The sequence below is a fragment of the Pristiophorus japonicus genome, chromosome 19, assembly GCF_044704955.1.
Source record: "Pristiophorus japonicus isolate sPriJap1 chromosome 19, sPriJap1.hap1, whole genome shotgun sequence".
NCBI lineage: Eukaryota > Metazoa > Chordata > Chondrichthyes > Pristiophoridae > Pristiophorus > Pristiophorus japonicus.
In genome coordinates, this window is record NC_091995.1 from 48,149,971 (window position 1) to 48,167,264 (window position 17,294).

General features: G+C 46.9%; 7 non-coding genes across 7 annotated transcripts; all 7 read left to right on the forward strand.

Annotated features, from left to right (window-relative positions):
- Positions 1-13,184: 13,184 nt before the first annotated feature.
- On the forward strand, positions 13,185-13,256 carry trnag-ucc (transfer RNA glycine (anticodon UCC)). The gene has a single exon. It is a non-coding gene; the product is annotated as a tRNA-Gly (tRNA).
- Positions 13,257-13,855: 599 nt separating this feature from the next.
- Positions 13,856-13,927, forward strand: trnae-uuc (transfer RNA glutamic acid (anticodon UUC)). Its single transcript has one exon. It is a non-coding gene; the product is annotated as a tRNA-Glu (tRNA).
- Positions 13,928-14,515: 588 nt separating this feature from the next.
- Positions 14,516-14,587, forward strand: trnae-uuc (transfer RNA glutamic acid (anticodon UUC)). The gene has a single exon. It is a non-coding gene; the product is annotated as a tRNA-Glu (tRNA).
- A 588-nt stretch (positions 14,588-15,175) lies between these two features.
- On the forward strand, positions 15,176-15,247 carry trnag-ucc (transfer RNA glycine (anticodon UCC)). The gene has a single exon. It is a non-coding gene; the product is annotated as a tRNA-Gly (tRNA).
- Positions 15,248-15,846: 599 nt separating this feature from the next.
- On the forward strand, positions 15,847-15,918 carry trnae-uuc (transfer RNA glutamic acid (anticodon UUC)). The gene has a single exon. It is a non-coding gene; the product is annotated as a tRNA-Glu (tRNA).
- Positions 15,919-16,506: 588 nt separating this feature from the next.
- trnag-ucc (transfer RNA glycine (anticodon UCC)) lies at positions 16,507-16,578 on the forward strand. Its single transcript has one exon. It is a non-coding gene; the product is annotated as a tRNA-Gly (tRNA).
- Positions 16,579-17,177: 599 nt separating this feature from the next.
- trnae-uuc (transfer RNA glutamic acid (anticodon UUC)) lies at positions 17,178-17,249 on the forward strand. Its single transcript has one exon. It is a non-coding gene; the product is annotated as a tRNA-Glu (tRNA).
- The last annotated feature ends 45 nt before the right edge of the window (positions 17,250-17,294 follow it).

The following is a 17,294-nucleotide window of genomic DNA, read 5'->3' on the forward strand; positions in this document are numbered from 1 at the left end:
TCACTATTGCTCTCCCACTCTTTTTCCTGCCCTCCTGTGCAGCAGAGCCAGCCATGGTGCCATGAACTTAGCTGCTGCTGCCCTCTCCTGATGAGTCATCCCCCTCAACAGTACTCAAAGCGGTGTATCTGTTTTGCAGAGGGGATGACCGCAGGGGACACCTGCACTACTTTCCTTGCACTGCTCTTCCTGCTGGTCTTCCAATCCCTAGCTGGCTGTGGACCCTTCACCTGCGGTAAGACCAACTCGCTGCACATGCTACTCACGTCATTCTCAGCATCATGGATGCTCCAGAGTGAATCCACCCTCAGCTCCAATCCGCAACGCGGACCGTCAGGAGCTGGAGGCGGATACACTTCCCGCACACGTCGTCATCAGGGACACCGGAAGTGTCCCTGAGTTCCCACATGGTACAGGAGGAGCATACCACGTGTCCTAGCTCTCCTGCCATAACTTAACCCTTAGATTTATGGTGGTGCAGTGGTAAGCATGGTTGATATTCAAGCATTTGACCAGGGTTCCATTCCAGCCATCACATTTCTTACTTTCTACTTGAGGATGAAATGATCCTCTGATAATTCTGGTTGCAAGCAGTTCTTACAGTAGTATCTGCAGGTTTTTGTTTAGCAACCTGATTTTCAAAGGGCCACATACGGATGCTTGTAATGCAAAGTCTATGTGTCATCAATCTGTCACAATATACTGGCTACACTGCTACCCAAATTCATACTATGAGCTGTCACTGTCCAAAGACATCAATGTCAGAACTGGACTCAGGCCCTGGAAGTCAAGCAGCAGAGTTTCAAAGGCTTTAACAACATCAGTGAGTTTTTTCCAATTAAATTCTGGGGAATTGCTCCCTGAGAGGGCAAAGGCAGACAAAATGGGAAGAATATTGAAGGAATCCCCAGTTAACATTTTACATACATTGTGTGAATCTGGAATTCATTTAATTGTGACCAAAATATTGCAGTTTTTAGCTGGTTCCTTCGATGCTTTCTTTTATCTGTCTATCTTGCATTACATGTGATGCTACATTTCATCAAATCTGTCGGGTTGCATCAGAAGGGAAAAAAACTGCTTCAGAAATAGCTGCAGGATTACTGTGCTGTTTATCAAAATCTGTGTTCAGTGGGGAGCACGGTTGCCTTCCAAGCAGTTGACCTGGGTTCAAATCCCAATCATCACATTAGTCAATTTCTATTTGATGATGAATTGATCCTCTGGTTGCAAGCAGTTCTGACAGTAACATCTCAAGCATTTTGTTTTGCAACCTGATTTTCAAAGGGTGTAAGGAGTGGTTTCCAGGGGGTCAGCTTTCCCTTCTGACCTTATATGAGTGGTTCCGAATCGCTCCCACACCCTTGGTTCCAGACACTGGAATTATGAAGGGACTGTGACAGACTTGGACAGACAATCGGTTTCAAGGTAGGAAGCAAGTATGGCATTATTGTGTTTAAAAAGAAGTAAAAGGCACACTTTTAATAACACACACAGACCAATACACACTGAGGGGTACAACACAGTGAATAAAATGTCAAATTACAGCCTGTGGGGAAAAGAATACAGCTTAAACTCTAAATGGGGTAAAGAGGAGAATGCAGATACATTTACACAAGTTATCCCAGCCTTCCCCTTCCCAATTCCCCTAACTAACTAAGTTATAGCTCTGAGGGTTCAGGGGCTGTGCTCACCAATCCCTTTAGACAGTTGCCGGTGAATCACGGATTCGGGGTTCGCCGCACTTGGCCTAGGCGAGCCGCACCCCGGACAGAGGAGAGGACTTCGGACTGTGTAGTCTTCGGTTGGGGTGCGTCCGTTGATGCGCGAAGTTGTGTTTTGGATATATGGGGTAAGTACCCACTTTCTTTGGTTAGGAATAGTTTTCGTTAGTCCCTTTTGGAAATTTCTCCCCCGTTGGGTCGTTCAGAAGTAGATTGTAGAGTGGTTGTCAATTTTGTTGCTGACAACCTTCCGTTTCGTGGGCCTCGTGCTCGGTCAGTTCTTGATGAGTTCTGGTAGTTTCCTTCACTATGCCATTCCTTCACTAGAGGAAGCAGGCTGCTTGTGTCTGTGTCTGTGTTCCCGTCTGAGTCCTTGTTACAGTCTGTGCGAGTTCTAGTCTGTGTTCTGCTCAAGTCTGTGCGAGTTCCAGTCTGTGTTCTGTTCGAGTCTGTGTGAGTTCCAGTCTGTGTTCTGTTCGAGTCTGTGCGAGTTCCAGTCTGTGTTCTGTTCGAGTCTGTGTGAGTTCCAGTCTGTGTTCTGTTCGAGTCTGTGTGAGTTCCAGTCTGTGTTCTGTTCGAGTCTGTGCGAGTTCCAGTCTGTGTTCTGCTCAAGTCTGTGCGAGTTCCAGTCTGTGTTCTGTTCGAGTCTGTGTGAGTTCCAGTCTGTGTTCTGTTCGAGTCTGTGTGAGTTCCAGTCTGTGTTCTGTTCGAGTCTGTGTGAGTTCCAGTCTGTGTTCTGTTCGAGTCTGTGCGAGTTCCAGTCTGTGTTCTGCTAGTTTTTCCTTGTAAAACTGGGGGATAGATATATCCCAAAAAAAGGCACCGTTATCTCCCATCAAATCTCTTGGGTTCTGTTTAAACTGTTCTGTCCATTGATTTTCAAATGTCTCCTTTGTCAGCCGAAACTCACTTAGGGTGTGAGAATGTGCTATCACTGGTTTTGCATTGTTTTAGGATTGTCCAGTTTCCTGACCATGATTTCCATTGTGCTTGATTGGGTAATTCGATTATCTCTTAGGGGGTGAATAGCCTGGGATCCTTCATACATGAATTTGCTTCAGAGGTTGGCCCCACCTCCTGTATTTGGTAACTCTTTTTCGCAGCCAAAATGTTGTAGAATCTTAAAATTGATATGCTCCTTCCCATAGATGTTTAGGGGATCTCAAGCTTCTGTAATTTAGGTCCATTTTGAATTCCCTTTCCTGTGAGTCCAAACACTGCGGGGTGGGGGGGTCTCCATGAATGCATCCCCTTTTATCTCCCGCAGGCTGCGTCTGCCCCTTTAAACTCATTTTAAAAGCCCAGAAAGGGATTCTTCTCCTCTGCAGGGGAAAGGTACCTGGGATCTTTGCGAGATATTGGTCAATTCTACATTCCCCCCTGTGATACCATATCACTTATGGTATCATCTTCGAGGTGAGCAAAGCTCCTGACTCCCAAGAGATAACCTTCCCCGTAAATTAACTAAACTAATACCCAAAATGCATTGCTAAGCAACATCACCATAGACACACACTTTTCCCTTTACAGGTACAAACTTTTTACATTTACACCCTCCCAGCTTGGAGGGGGTTCAATCACTACAATTGCATTTCAGCACAGTTACATTTCATTTCAGTTACATTATATTCACCAGCATATAGTCAACGTACAACCACATTACAGAAGGAAGAACATAGATTAAAATGAAACAGCATCAATTGGTCTCCTTAGGTTTGTCCATCACCCGGTAATGTCTGGGTCCTGCCCTTGAGAACTGCTCTCAGGCCGGCTGACACACAAGACAAACTCAAAACAATCACTTAAACATTACTACAACATTACCCTCAATTCTAAACTAAACCTTAAAATGTAAAATGGTGCCGTCAGCTGCCTTAAACTAAAAATTAGAGCTATGTACAACCACCACCTGTCTTCGGGTGGCCTGGTTCGTCCCTGTCAGGCCCATGCCTTGTGCGGCCTGATAGCTGCCTGGATGCTCAGGTTTCCCCGCAGCTGGTGAGCTGGAGACCCTTGTCTCTGGGACAGCTCGTTGCTACTGCTCCTGTGAGACCCTCACCGCTGGAGGCGGCTGGCTGGTGGTCCCTACTCTGAGCGGCCTCTGTACTTCTGACCTTCGGCCTTTCCTGCCGGGCTGCCCTTCCCCTAGGGTAGAATTGCTGAGGCTCAGATGCCGGTGACCACGGTATCTTTGGCTGTGGTGTACGGAGAGTCCTTCTCAGGGCTTGGGTTACTGGGGTTGCGTCCGAATCCCAAACGATGGGTGGAATAGCCCCTCCAGTAGTGCGCTTCACCGCCCCTAGAGGCACGGTTTCTGAGCCTGCCACATTCCCTGTGCACCCTCCACCGTCAGGGGCGGCCAACGGAGGGTCTCTGTCCTGAGGACGATTCAAACCTCCCGGCTGCCCTCTGTGCTTGGCTGACGCTGGGTTGTACAGCTTGCATGTGGAACCACTTAGTACGGCGGGGCAGCTTTAGGGCTTGCCTTGTCGACAATGCTGTATGGCCCCATATATAATGCTTCAAAAACCCCGACCCGAGCATAGTTCCTCACCATGACCTGGTCCCCTATCTCCCATTCGTGGTGTTTGCTGGGTTCTTGCAGCAATCGGTTACTCTGATGCTGTTGGCCCATGTTACTAGCAGCCTGCCAGTGAATCTGTCTGAGGTGTTCAAACAGGTTCCTGACAAACCGGTCCCGGTTCCCCTCTCTGAGCTGACCTTCTGTGAGCCCCGGGGCTAGGACATGGGTGGGGGTCCGCATGATCCGGCCAGTCATGAGCTCGTATGGGGAATACCCGGTGCTCTTTGACTGGCTGGCTCGGATCCCCATTAGGACCAACGGTAAGACCTCCACCCACTTTTAGGGTGAGTCTCCGGTTTCCTTCCGCAGCCTTTCTTTAATGGTGCGGTTTAAACGCTCCACAATACCCGATGACTGTGGATTGTGGGCAACGTGCCATTTCCCCTCAATGCCGAGCACCTTAAGGGTTGCCTGCATTACCTGCCCGGTGAAATGGCTCTCCTGGTCCGACTCCACATACTGTGGGAGTCCCCACCGTGAGAACACTTACCTCACTAGAATCTTAGCTGTCCCTAGTGCGGTGGCCGTTCGGCAGGGGAAGGCATTTTGAGAACACGTCCACCAGGACTAGGCAGTATTTGTAGCCTCCCTGCTTGGTGGGTAGGGGCCTGATGTAGTCAATTTGGATTGACTGCCATGGTTCCTCTACCCTCCTGACATGTCCTAGGGACACCTTCCTTTTCTGGGGGTCAGGGTTGTTCACAGCACACACCAGGCAGTTCGCACAGAACTCGCGGACGTCCTCCCTGAGTCCAGGCCACCATCCTGCCTGTTCCACCCGTTGCCAGGTGGTCTCAGGCCCGGGGTGTCCCGCTCCTGGACCCTCATGGGCCAGTTTTAGGAATTCCCTCTGGTGCTGCTGTGGGACGACCCATTGTCCCTCTTTAAATAGCATGCCTTCCTTAATGGTAATGGCTGCTGTGCCGTGCAGACCTTCTACTCTTTCTCCTCTCGCTAGCGCTTTCAGGACTGGGTCCTGTGCCTGAACTGTTTTTTGTGTCCGGGGCCAAAGCTATCCCTGTATTCTCTGCTGCCCTGTTCTTATTCTTGACCGCTGCTATGCGGCCGGTGTCATAGGGGTCCCAGAACTTTCCCGTGCGGGCACCTTCTTTGGCCAGTTTGTCAGCCTGTTGGTTTCCCTCTGCACGGGGTTCGGTTTTTGAATGGGCCTTCACCTTATGTATGTAGACCTTTCCTTCTTCCCCCACCGCTGTCATGATTTTCTCCAGCAGGGGCTTGATTGCCAGGGGTCTCCCGCGACGGGACCAGATAGCCGGGTACTCCGTACATGAATTGCAGGTGAACATTCTGTCCGAGCAAATCGTGTACGGGGTAGGGAATTCCTCGGGGTGGGTCACCACGTACATTACGGCGGACAGTTCAGCATACTGGGCACTCATGGTGCTGGGGAGCTTGATTGCCAGGGTAATAACTGCCCTTGGGTCGTAGACTCCGCACCCAGTGAATCGCTCGCCAGCAGATACCGTGCTGGACCTGTCCACGTAGATGTCCCGGCCTGTAGGGTGTAACCCAGCCTGAAGGCCAATGTTCACCTCCCATACCCCTTCTATGGAGCACCTGTGGGCTTTCCCTGGATAGATTAGGTTGGCTGCGATCCTTGGCTCGCGGGGGCCTTTTACTCTGAGGTCCATCTGGGAGAGGAGCAGGGTCCAGCGAGCAATGCGGGTGCTGCTCACCATCCCGTCCTTAATCCTCCCATCTAGGAGCATCTGAGTAGGTGTGTGGTTAGGAGTGTTAGAGGAGACCCTACTGTGAAGATCAAAGATCTTTTCACTGCCCAATGTGTGGCTAGGAGGTGTCTCTCACAGTTGGAGTACCCCTTCTCCACATCTGTGAGGATCCTGGAGGAGTAAACCACCGGCCTCAGCTGGTCGTGCCGCTCTTGAAGCAGCACTGAGCTCAAACTGTCCACGCTGGCTGCCACCTCCAGGAAAAACTCCTTTCCTACATCTATCGCTGCCAAGGCTGGCGCGGTCTGCAATTCCTTCTTGAGCTGATTAAATGCTGTCTCGCAACCTTCATCCCAGTACCACTCTACACCCTTATGTAGGAGCCTGAGCAGAGGGGCTGCGGTGGCTGCATAATCCTCAATGAAGTCTCTGCAGTACCCGGTGAGCCCTCGAAAGGATCTTACCCCTGTCACTATGTTGGGGGTTGGTAACTCCTGTACGTCCTCCCTTCTAGCCTTGTCTATGGCCCTTTCCCCAGCGCGCACAGTCAGCCCCAGGAATTTGACTTTCTTCTGGCCGATCTGTGCCTTCTTGGGGTTTACTTTAAACCCTTCTTCTTTTAGCAGCTCCAGCAGCTCAGCCAGCAGTGGGCCATGGTCCTCCCCCTGATCGGTGAACAGGAGTAGGTCATCCACATACTGCACCAACTGCTGGGGTCTGCTAAAGCCCTTTGAACAGTTCGCCATGCATTGGTGAAAAATGCTGGGACTATTGTGAAAGCCTTGGGGAAGGCAGTTCCACGTGTATTGTTGGTCCTTAAAGGTAAAGGCGAACTTGTACTGGTCCTCCCATTTTAAAGGAATGGACCAGAACCCATTTGAAATGTCCAGCACCGTGAAAGTGGTCGCGGATGCTGGAATACTCCCTATGAGATCCACTAGGATCTGGTGGCCAATGATAAAATCAGCTCCCAGGATCCCTTTTCCCTTCTGCTCCCATTTCATCAGGACACACTTGCATTTGGTTTTGAGTGTCCCTAACTGAATGGTGAGCGGGATGAAAAACGAGCCAGTTTTCTCATTGGCTGTGAACCCCACTAGACTGTACCGGACCCTGTTCGATAGAGGTGAGGTAGCTGGGTTATCTGCATATACAAGGGTGCTGGAAGCACCAGTATCTAGCAGGTAGGTCCCTTTCATTTTCTCCACCTCCATCGTAACGCACGGTCTCTTCCAGGCATCGTACTGTAGGGAACACAGGTACACAGGCTGCGCTAGCTCTAGTCATGCATTTGGATGGGTTGGAGCAGGGGGTTTTACCGTACTGGCTACTGTACCGGTTGCGGTAGCTACTGCTCCCTGTCCGTTTATGAGCGTCTGTAGGGCGGCTACGAGTGTCTCATATGAGTCGGGTGTTCCTGCCCCGGCCTTACGGGCTGGGGCTGGAGTGGCCCTTCCCTTAGTCTTTTTGCACGGGTTCCTACAGTCGTTCCTCCAGTGCCCACTTTTCCCACACCCAAAACACTCGCCCCCTTTGTGGGGAGGGTTCCCACCTCCCTGATAGCACTCTCTCTTGCCTTGGCTGAGTTTAATCTCATGGACCCTCCCTTTAGAGGAGGGCTCCTCTGTCCCTCTATCGTTCCGGTAAGCCAGTGTCAACTAACTGACCACTGTCTCCTTGGTGGTTCTGGGATCTCTTGGATCGAACCAGACCTCGGCTTTTGCCTTTACTCCAGGTAAGCTGTTTGCCACCAGGCTGCGGAGCCAGTGAGCCAGCTCGTTAGGGTTCAGATGGGCCCGGTCAAGAACCCCACCACAGGCCCTTTCGTAGACAGGCCACAATCTGTCGGCGAAAGCCTGTGGAGACTCCCCATAGAGCTGCACTGTTTTCTCCACTTGGGAGAAAGGACTCCCGTCGTTCATACCCATGGCCTCTAGAACCTCCTCCTTAACCACAGCGTACGCGTTTCGCCCCTTTCTGCTGTCTGCAGAGACGGAATGGCACAGCTTGGTGTCTAGCGAGAAGAGCAACAGCTTAGCCTGCTCTGAATCATCGCACCCGTTAATATCCCCTGTGTGTTCCACTTCCAGGAAGTGTACCGAGGGGTCCCCCTGTTGGGTGAGCTTACTAAGGTGGCCTATCATAGCCCTCAGTTTTTGGGTGTCGTGGGGGACTACGAAGTTGCTTTCTGCGGGTCCTGCTGCCCCATTGGCATCAGACGGGCCAAACTTCTGCTGCCGGACCGGGTGCATTGGCCCTGATTCTGGCCCTTCTTGCATTGGCTTGCCCTCTTCCCCCTGCTGCCGGTGTTGGTAGTTCGCAATCCTTGCTTGCCCCGCACTCTGGCTGACACCCCTGCTGCCCTGGGCCATTCCTGGGAGCTACAGGCGGTGACTGAGGGGTTTCTCCTTGCCCAACCAGGTGTTCCTGGGCTAAACCCGGGTTTATCAGGCACACTATGCCTTTAGCCCGGGATAGAGCAAGGTTTAATCTTTGGATCTGCTGCTGGCAGGGGCCGTGGTCTCCTGCCTCAAATTCCCTGGCACTGGCTACCTTGTAGGCTACCTGAATGTCTCTCACTCTCTCCCCGTACTCTTTAACTTGCTTGGCGAGGCAGGAATTCTCTTCCCGCAACGCCCGTTCGCTATTCTTGGCTTCAATAATCTGACACTGTAAAAGGTCCAGTTGGGTTTTGTGCCTTTCTTTAGTGAGCTCTCTACTTTCCTTTAATTGTCCCACCTCTGTCCACAGCCTTTCCCCGACTGTGGCCCTTGCGCTGGACCTCTCTTCTGCCTGTCTCAATACTCCCGTTAATTTCTCATTCTCCTCATCTAGAAACCGGATCTGTTGCTGAAGGCAAATTTAGCCAAATGGCCTTCTCTATCGACTTTTTATGGTCCTTGCTCTCGGTCCATTGAACTGCAGCATCTTCTGGACGCTCAGCATACAATAGATCGAGTACCCACTCCTTAGCCACATTTACCCACTTTAACACATATGAGGAAATCCCCTCTTTCATTTTGCTTCTTTTCCTGAAACCAGTCTCTCTCTTATCACGTCCCTTATACCAGTGTCCCATCTGGGTCACCATGTGTGAGGGGTGGTTTCGATGGGGGTCAGCTTTCCCTTCTGACCTTATATAAGTGGTTCCGAATCGCTACCACACCCTTGGTTCTAGACACTGGAATTATGAAGGGACTGTGACAGACTTGGACAGACAATCGGTTTCAAGGTAGGAAGCAGGTATGGCTTTATTGTGTTTAAAAAGAAGTAAAAGGCACACCTTTAATAACACACACAGACCAATACACACTGAGGGGTACAACACATTGAATAAAATGTCAAATTACAGCCTGTGGGGAAAAGAATACAGCTTAAACTCCAAATGGAGTAAAGAGGAGAATGCTCTTTTACATTTACATATATTTACACAAGTTATCCCAGCCTTCCCCTTCCCAATTCCCCTAACTAACTAAGTTATAGCTCTGAGGGTTCAGGGGCTGTGCTCACCAATCCCTTTAGACAGTTGCCGGTGAATCACGGATTCGGGGGTTCGCTGCACTTGGCCTAGGCGAGCCGCACCCCGGACAAAGGAGAGAACTTCGGACTGTGTAGTCTTCGGTTGGGGTGCGTCCGTTGATGCGCGAAGTTGTGTTTTGGATATATGGGGTAAGTACCAACTTTCTTTGGTTAGGAATAGTTTTCGTTAGTCCCTTTTGGAAATTTCTCCCCCGTTGGGTCGTTCAGAAGTAGATTGTAGAGTGGTTGTCAATTTTGTTGCTGACAACCTTCCGTTTCGTGGGCCTCGTGCTCGGTCAGTTCTTGATGAGTTCTGGTAGTTTCCTTCACTATGCCATTCCTTCACTGGAGAGGAAGCAGGCTGCTTGTGTCTGTGTCTGTGTTCCCGTCTGAGTCCTTGTTACAGTCTGTGCGAGTTCTAGTCTGTGTTCTGTTCGAGTCTGTGCGAGTTCCAGTCTGTGTTCTGCTCCAGTCTGTGCGAGTTCCAGTCTGTGTTCTGTTCGAGTCTGTGCGAGTTCCAGTCTGTGTTCTGTTCGAGTCTGTGCGAGTTCCAGTCTGTGTTCTGTTCGAGTCTGTGCGAGTTCCAGTCTGTGTTCTGCTAGTTTTTCCTTGTAAAACTGGGGGATAGATACATGCCAAAAAAAGGCACCGTTATCTCCCATCAAATCTCTTGGGCTCTGTTTAAACTGTTCTGTCCATTGATTTTCAAATGTCTCCTTTGTCAGCAGTAACTCGATTAGCGTGTGAGAATGTGCTATCACTGGTTTTGCATTGTTTTAGGATTGTCCAGTTTCCTGACCATGATTTCCATTGTGCTTGATTGGGTAATTCGATTATCTCTTAGGGGGTGAATAGCCTGGGATCCTTAATAGACGAATTTGCTTCTGAGGTTGGCCCCACCTCCTGTATTTGGTAACTCTTTTTCACAGCCAAAATGTTGTAGAATCTTAAAATTGATATGCTCCTTCCCATAGATGTTTAGGGGATCTCAAGCTTCTGTAATTTAGGTCCATTTTGAGTTCCCTTTCCTGTGAGTCCAAACACTGCGGGGGGGTCTCCATGAATGCATCCCCTTTTATCCCCCGCAGGCTTCGTCTGCCCCTTTAAACTCATTTTAAAAGCCCAGAAAGGGATACTTTTCCTCTGCAGGGGAAAGGAACCTGGAATTTTTGCAAGATATTCGTGAATTGCACAAGGGCCACATACGAATGCTTGTTATGCAAAGTCGATGTGTCATCAATCTGTCACAAAATACTGGCGACAGTGCTACCCACATTCAAACTATGAGCTGTCAATGACCAAAGACATCAATGTCGGAGCTGGGCTCAGGCCCTGGAAGTCAAGGAGCAGAGTTTCAAAGTCTTTAACAACATCAGTGTGTCTCTTCCAGTTAAATTCTGGGGAATTGCTCCCTGAGAGGGCAGAGGCAGACAAGATGGGAAGAATGTTGAAGGAATCCCCAGCTGACACTTGACATACATTGTGTGAATCTGGAATTCATTTAATTGTGACCAAAATATTGCAATTTTTAGCTGGTTTCCTCGATGCTTTCTTTTATCTGTCAATCTTGCGTGACATGTGATGTTACATTTCATCAAATCTGTCGAGTTGTATCAGAAGGAACAAAAACTTCTTCAGAAAAAGCTGCAGGATTACTGTGCTGTTTAGCAAAAGCTGTTTTCAATTGTGTGCTGGTGGTTCAGTGGTGAGCATGGTTACCTTCCAAGTAATTGATCTGGGTTTGATTCCCAGTCATCACATTACTTACTTTCTACTTGAGGATGAAATGATCCTCTGGTTGCAAGCAGTTCTTACAGCAGCATCTCAAGGATTTTGTTGAGCAACCTGTTTTCAAAGGGTCATGCACAAATGCTTCCAATGCAAAGTCTACGTGTCATCAATCTGTCATAATGTACTGGCAACAGTGCTACCTGAATTCATGCTATGAGTTGTCAATCACCAAAGATATCAATGTAGCAGCTGGGCTCAGGCCCTGCAAGTCAAGCAACAGTGTTTCAAATTCCTTAACAACATCAGTGAGTCATTTCCAGTTAATTTCTGGGGAATTGCTCCCTGAGTGGGCAGAGGCAGACAAAATGGGAAGAATGTTGAAGGAATCCCCACTTGACACTTGACATACATTGTGTGAATCTGGAATTCATTTTATTGTCACCAAAATATTGCAATTTTTAGCTGGTTCCTTCGATGCTTTCTTTTATCTGTCTATCTTGCATTCCATGTGATGGAACCTTTCATCAAATGCATCAGAAGGAACAAAAGCTGCTTCAGAAAAAGCTGCAGGATTACTGTGCGGTTTATCAAAACTTGATTTTAGTTGTGTGATGGTGGCGCAGTGGTAAGCATGGTTGCCTTCCAATCAGTTGACCTGGATTAGATTCCCAGCCATCACATTTGTCATTTCTACTTGAGGATGAAATGATCCTCTGGTGATTCTGGTTGCAAGCAGTTCTGACAGCAACATCTCAAGGATTTTGTTGAGCAACCTGTTTTCAAAGGGTCATGTACGAATGCTTGCAATGCAAAGTCCATGTGTCATCAATCTGTCATAATGTATGGGCGACAGTGCTGCCCGAATTCATAGTCTGAGCTGTCAGTGACCAAAGACATCAATGTCGGAGCTGGGCTCTGGTCCTGCAAGTCAAGCAGCAGTGTTCCAAATTCTTTAACAACATCCGTGAGTCTTTTCCAGTTAAATTCTGGGGAATTGCTCCCTGAGAGGGCAGAGGCAGACAAGATGGGAAGAATGTTGAAGGAATCCCCAGCTGACACTTGACATACATTGTGTGAATCTGGAATTCATTTTATTGTCACCAAAATATTGCAATCTTTAGCTGGTTCCTTCGATGCTTTCTTTTATCTGTCTATCTTGCATTACATGTGATGTTACATTTCATCAAATCTGTCGAATTGCATCAGAAGGAACAAAAACTGCTTCAGGAAAAGCTGCAGGATTACTGTGCGGTTTATCAAAGTTGGTTTTCAGTTGTGTGATGGTGGTGCAGTGGTAAGCATGGTTGCCTTCCAATCAGTTGACCTGGATTAGATTCCCAGCCATCACATTTGTCATTTCTACTTGAGGATGAAATGATCCTCTGGTGACTCTGGTTGCAAGCAGTTCTTACAGCAACATCTTAAGGATTTTGTTGAGCAACCTGTTTTCAAAGGGTCATGCACAAATGCTTGCAATGCAAAGTCTACGTGTCATAATGTACTGGCACCAGTGCTACCTGAATTCATAGTATGAGTTGTCAATCAACAAAGACGTCAATGTTGGAGCTGGGCTCAGGCCCTGCAAGTCAAGCAGCAGTGTTTCAAATTCTTTAACAACATCAGTGAGTCTTTTCCAGTTAAATTCTGGGGAATTGCTCCCTGAGAGGGCAGAGGCAGACAAAATGGGAAGAATGTTGAAGGAATCCCCAGCTGACACTTGACATACATTGTGTGAATCTGGAATTCATTTAATTGTGACCAAAATATTGCAATCTTTAGCTGGTTCCTTCGATGCTTTCTTTTATCTGTCTATCTTGCATTACATGTGATGTTGCATTTCATTAAATCTGTCGAATTGCATCAGAAGGAACAAAAACGGCTTCAGAAAAAGCTGCAGGATTACTGTGCGGTTTATCAAAGTTGCTTTTCAGTTGTGTGATGGTGGTGCAGTGGTAAGCATGGTTGCCTTCCAAGCAGTTGACCTGGGTTCGATTCCCAGCCATCACATTTGTCAATTTCTACTTGAGGTTGAAATGAACTTCTGATGCCTCTGGTTGCAAGCAGTTCTCACAGCAGCATCTCAAGGATTTTTGTTGAGCAACCTGTTTTTAAAGGGTCATGCACAAATGCTTGCAATGCAAAGTCTGCGTGTCATCAAACTGTCATAATGTGCTGGCACCAGTGCTACCTGAATTCATACTATGAGTTGTCAATCACCAAATACATCAATGTCGGAGCTGGGCTCAGGCCCTGCAAGTCAAGCAGCAGTGTTTCAAATTCCTCAACAACATAAGTGAGTCATTTCCAGTTCAATTCTGGGGAATTGCTCCCTGAGTGGGCAGAGGCACACAAAATGGGAAGAATGTTGAAGGAATCCCCACTTGACACTTGACATACATTGTGTGAATCTGGAATTCATTTTATTGTCACCAAAATATTGCAATTTTTAGCTGGTTCCTTCGATGCTTTCTTTTATCTGTCTATCTTGCATTACATGTGATGTTACATTTCATCAAATCTGTCGAATTGCATCAGAAGGAACAAAAACTGCTTCAGAAAAAGCTGCAGGATTACTGTGCGGTTTATCAAAGTTGCTTTTCAGTTGTGTGATGGTGGTGCAGTGGTAAGCATGGTTGCCTTTCAAGCAGTTGACCTGGGTTTGATTCCCAGCCATTACATTTGTCATTTTTAATTGAGGATGAAATGATCCTCTGGTTGAAAGCAGTTCTAATAGCAACATCTCAAGGATTTTGTTGAGCAACCTGTTTTCAAAGGGTCATGTACAAATTCTTGCAATGCAAAGTCCATGTGTCATCAATCTGTCATAATGTATGGGCGACAGTGCTACCCGAATTCGTAGTATGAGCTGTCAGTGTCCAAAGACATCAATGTCGGAGCTGGGCTCAGGCCCTGCAAGTCAAGCAGCAGTGTTTCAAATTCCTCAACAACATAAGTGAGTCATTTCCAGTTCAATTCTGGGGAATTGCTCCCTGAGTGGGCAGAGGCACACAAAATGGGAAGAATGTTGAAGGAATCCCCACTTGACACTTGACATACATTGTGTGAATCTGGAATTCATTTTATTGTCACCAAAATATTGCAATTTTTAGCTGGTTCCTTCGATGCTTTCTTTTATCTGTCTATCTTGCATTACATGTGATGTTACATTTCATCAAATCTGTCGAATTGCATCAGAAGGAACAAAAACTGCTTCAGAAAAAGCTGCAGGATTACTGTGCGGTTTATCAAAGTTGCTTTTCAGTTGTGTGATGGTGGTGCAGTGGTAAGCATGGTTGCCTTTCAAGCAGTTGACCTGGGTTTGATTCCCAGCCATTACATTTGTCATTTTTAATTGAGGATGAAATGATCCTCTGGTTGAAAGCAGTTCTAATAGCAACATCTCAAGGATTTTGTTGAGCAACCTGTTTTCAAAGGGTCATGTACAAATTCTTGCAATGCAAAGTCCATGTGTCATCAATCTGTCATAATGTATGGGCGACAGTGCTACCCGAATTCGTAGTATGAGCTGTCAGTGTCCAAAGACATCAATGTCGGAGCTGGGCTCAGGTCCTGCAAGTCAAGCAGCAGTGTTCCAAATTCTTTAACAACATCAGTGAGTCATTTCCAGTTAAATTCTGGGGAATTGCTCCCTGAGAGGGCAGAGGCAGATAAGATGGGAAGAATGTTGAAGGAATCCCCAGCTGACACTTGACATACATTGTGTGAATCTGGAATTCATTTAATTGTGACCAAAATATTGCAATCTTTAGCTGGTTCCTTCGATGCTTTCTTTTATCTGTCTATCTTGCATTACATGTGATGTTACACTTCATTAAATCTGTCGAATTGCATCAGAAGGAACAAAAACGGCTTCAGAAAAAGCTGCAGGATTACTGTGCGGTTTATCAAAGTTGCTTTTCAGTTGTGTGATGGTGGTGCAGTGGTAAGCATGGTTGCCTTCCAAGCAGTTGACCTGGGTTCGATTCCCAGCCATCACATTTGTCAATTTCTACTTGAGGTTGAAATGAACTTATGATGACTCTGGTTGCAAGCAGTTCTTACAGCAGCATCTCAAGGATTTTTGTTGAGCAACCTGATTTCAAAGGGTCATGCACAAATGCTTGCAATGCAAAGTCTGCATGTCATAAAACTGTCATAATGTGCTGGCACCAGTGCTACCTGAATTCATACTAGGAGTTGTCAATCACCAAAGACATCAATGTCGGAGCTGGGCTCAGGCCCTGCAAGTCAAGCAGCAGTGTTTCAAATTCCTCAACAACATAAGTGAGTCATTTCCAGTTAAATTCTGGGGAATTGCTCCCTGAGTGGGCAGAGGCACACAAAATGGGAAGAATGTTGAAGGAATCCCCACTTGACACTTGACATACATTGTGTGAATCTGGAATTCATTTTATTGTCACCAAAATATTGCAATTTTTAGCTGGTTCCTTCGATGCTTTCTTTTATCTGTCTATCTTGCATTACATGTGATGTTACATTTCATCAAATCTGTCGAATTGCATCAGAAGGAACAAAAACTGCTTCAGAAAAAGCTGCAGGATTACTGTGCGGTTTATCAAAGTTGCTTTTCAGTTGTGTGATGGTGGTGCAGTGGTAAGCATGGTTGCCTTTCAAACAGTTGACCTGGGTTTGATTCCCAGCCATTACATTTGTCATTTTTAATTGAGGATGAAATGATCCTCTGGTTGAAAGCAGTTCTTTTCGCAACATCTCAAGGATTTTGTTGAGCAACCTGTTTTCAAAGGGTCATGTACAAATTCTTGCAATGCAAAGTCCATGTGTCATCAATCTGTCATAATGTATGGGCGACAGTGCTACCCGAATTCGTAGTATGAGCTGTCAGTGTCCAAAGACATCAATGTCGGAGCTGGGCTCAGGTCCTGCAAGTCAAGCAGCAGTGTTCCAAATTCTTTAACAACATCAGTGAGTCATTTCCAGTTAAATTCTGGGGAATTGCTCCCTGAGAGGGCAGAGGCAGACAAGATGGGAAGAATGTTGAAGGAATCCCCAGCTGACACTTGACATACATTGTGTGAATCTGGAATTCATTTAATTGTGACCAAAATATTGCAATCTTTAGCTGGTTCCTTCGATGCTTTCTTTTATCTGTCTATCTTGCATTACATGTGATGTTACATTTCATTAAATCTGTCGAATTGCATCAGAAGGAACAAAAACGGCTTCAGAAAAAGCTGCAGGATTACTGTGCGGTTTATCAAAGTTGCTTTTCAGTTGTGTGATGGTGGTGCAGTGGTAAGCATGGTTGCCTTCCAAGCAGTTGACCTGGGTTCGATTCCCAGCCATCACATTTGTCAATTTCTACTTGAGGTTGAAATGAACTTCTGATGCCTCTGGTTGCAAGCAGTTCTCACAGCAGCATCTCAAGGATTTTTGTTGAGCAACCTGTTTTTAAAGGGTCATGCACAAATGCTTGCAATGCAAAGTCTGCGTGTCATCAAACTGTCATAATGTGCTGGCACCAGTGCTACCTGAATTCATACTATGAGTTGTCAATCACCAAATACATCAATGTCGGAGCTGGGCTCAGGCCCTGCAAGTCAAGCAGCAGTGTTTCAAATTCCTCAACAACATAAGTGAGTCATTTCCAGTTCAATTCTGGGGAATTGCTCCCTGAGTGGGCAGAGGCACACAAAATGGGAAGAATGTTGAAGGAATCCCCACTTGACACTTGACATACATTGTGTGAATCTGGAATTCATTTTATTGTCACCAAAATATTGCAATTTTTAGCTGGTTCCTTCGATGCTTTCTTTTATCTGTCTATCTTGCATTACATGTGATGTTACATTTCATCAAATCTGTCGAATTGCATCAGAAGGAACAAAAACTGCTTCAGAAAAAGCTGCAGGATTACTGTGCGGTTTATCAAAGTTGCTTTTCAGTTGTGTGATGGTGGTGCAGTGGTAAGCATGGTTGCCTTTCAAGCAGTTGACCTGGGTTCGATTCCCAGCCATCACATTTGTCAATTTCTACTTGAGGTTGAAATGAACTTATGATGACTCT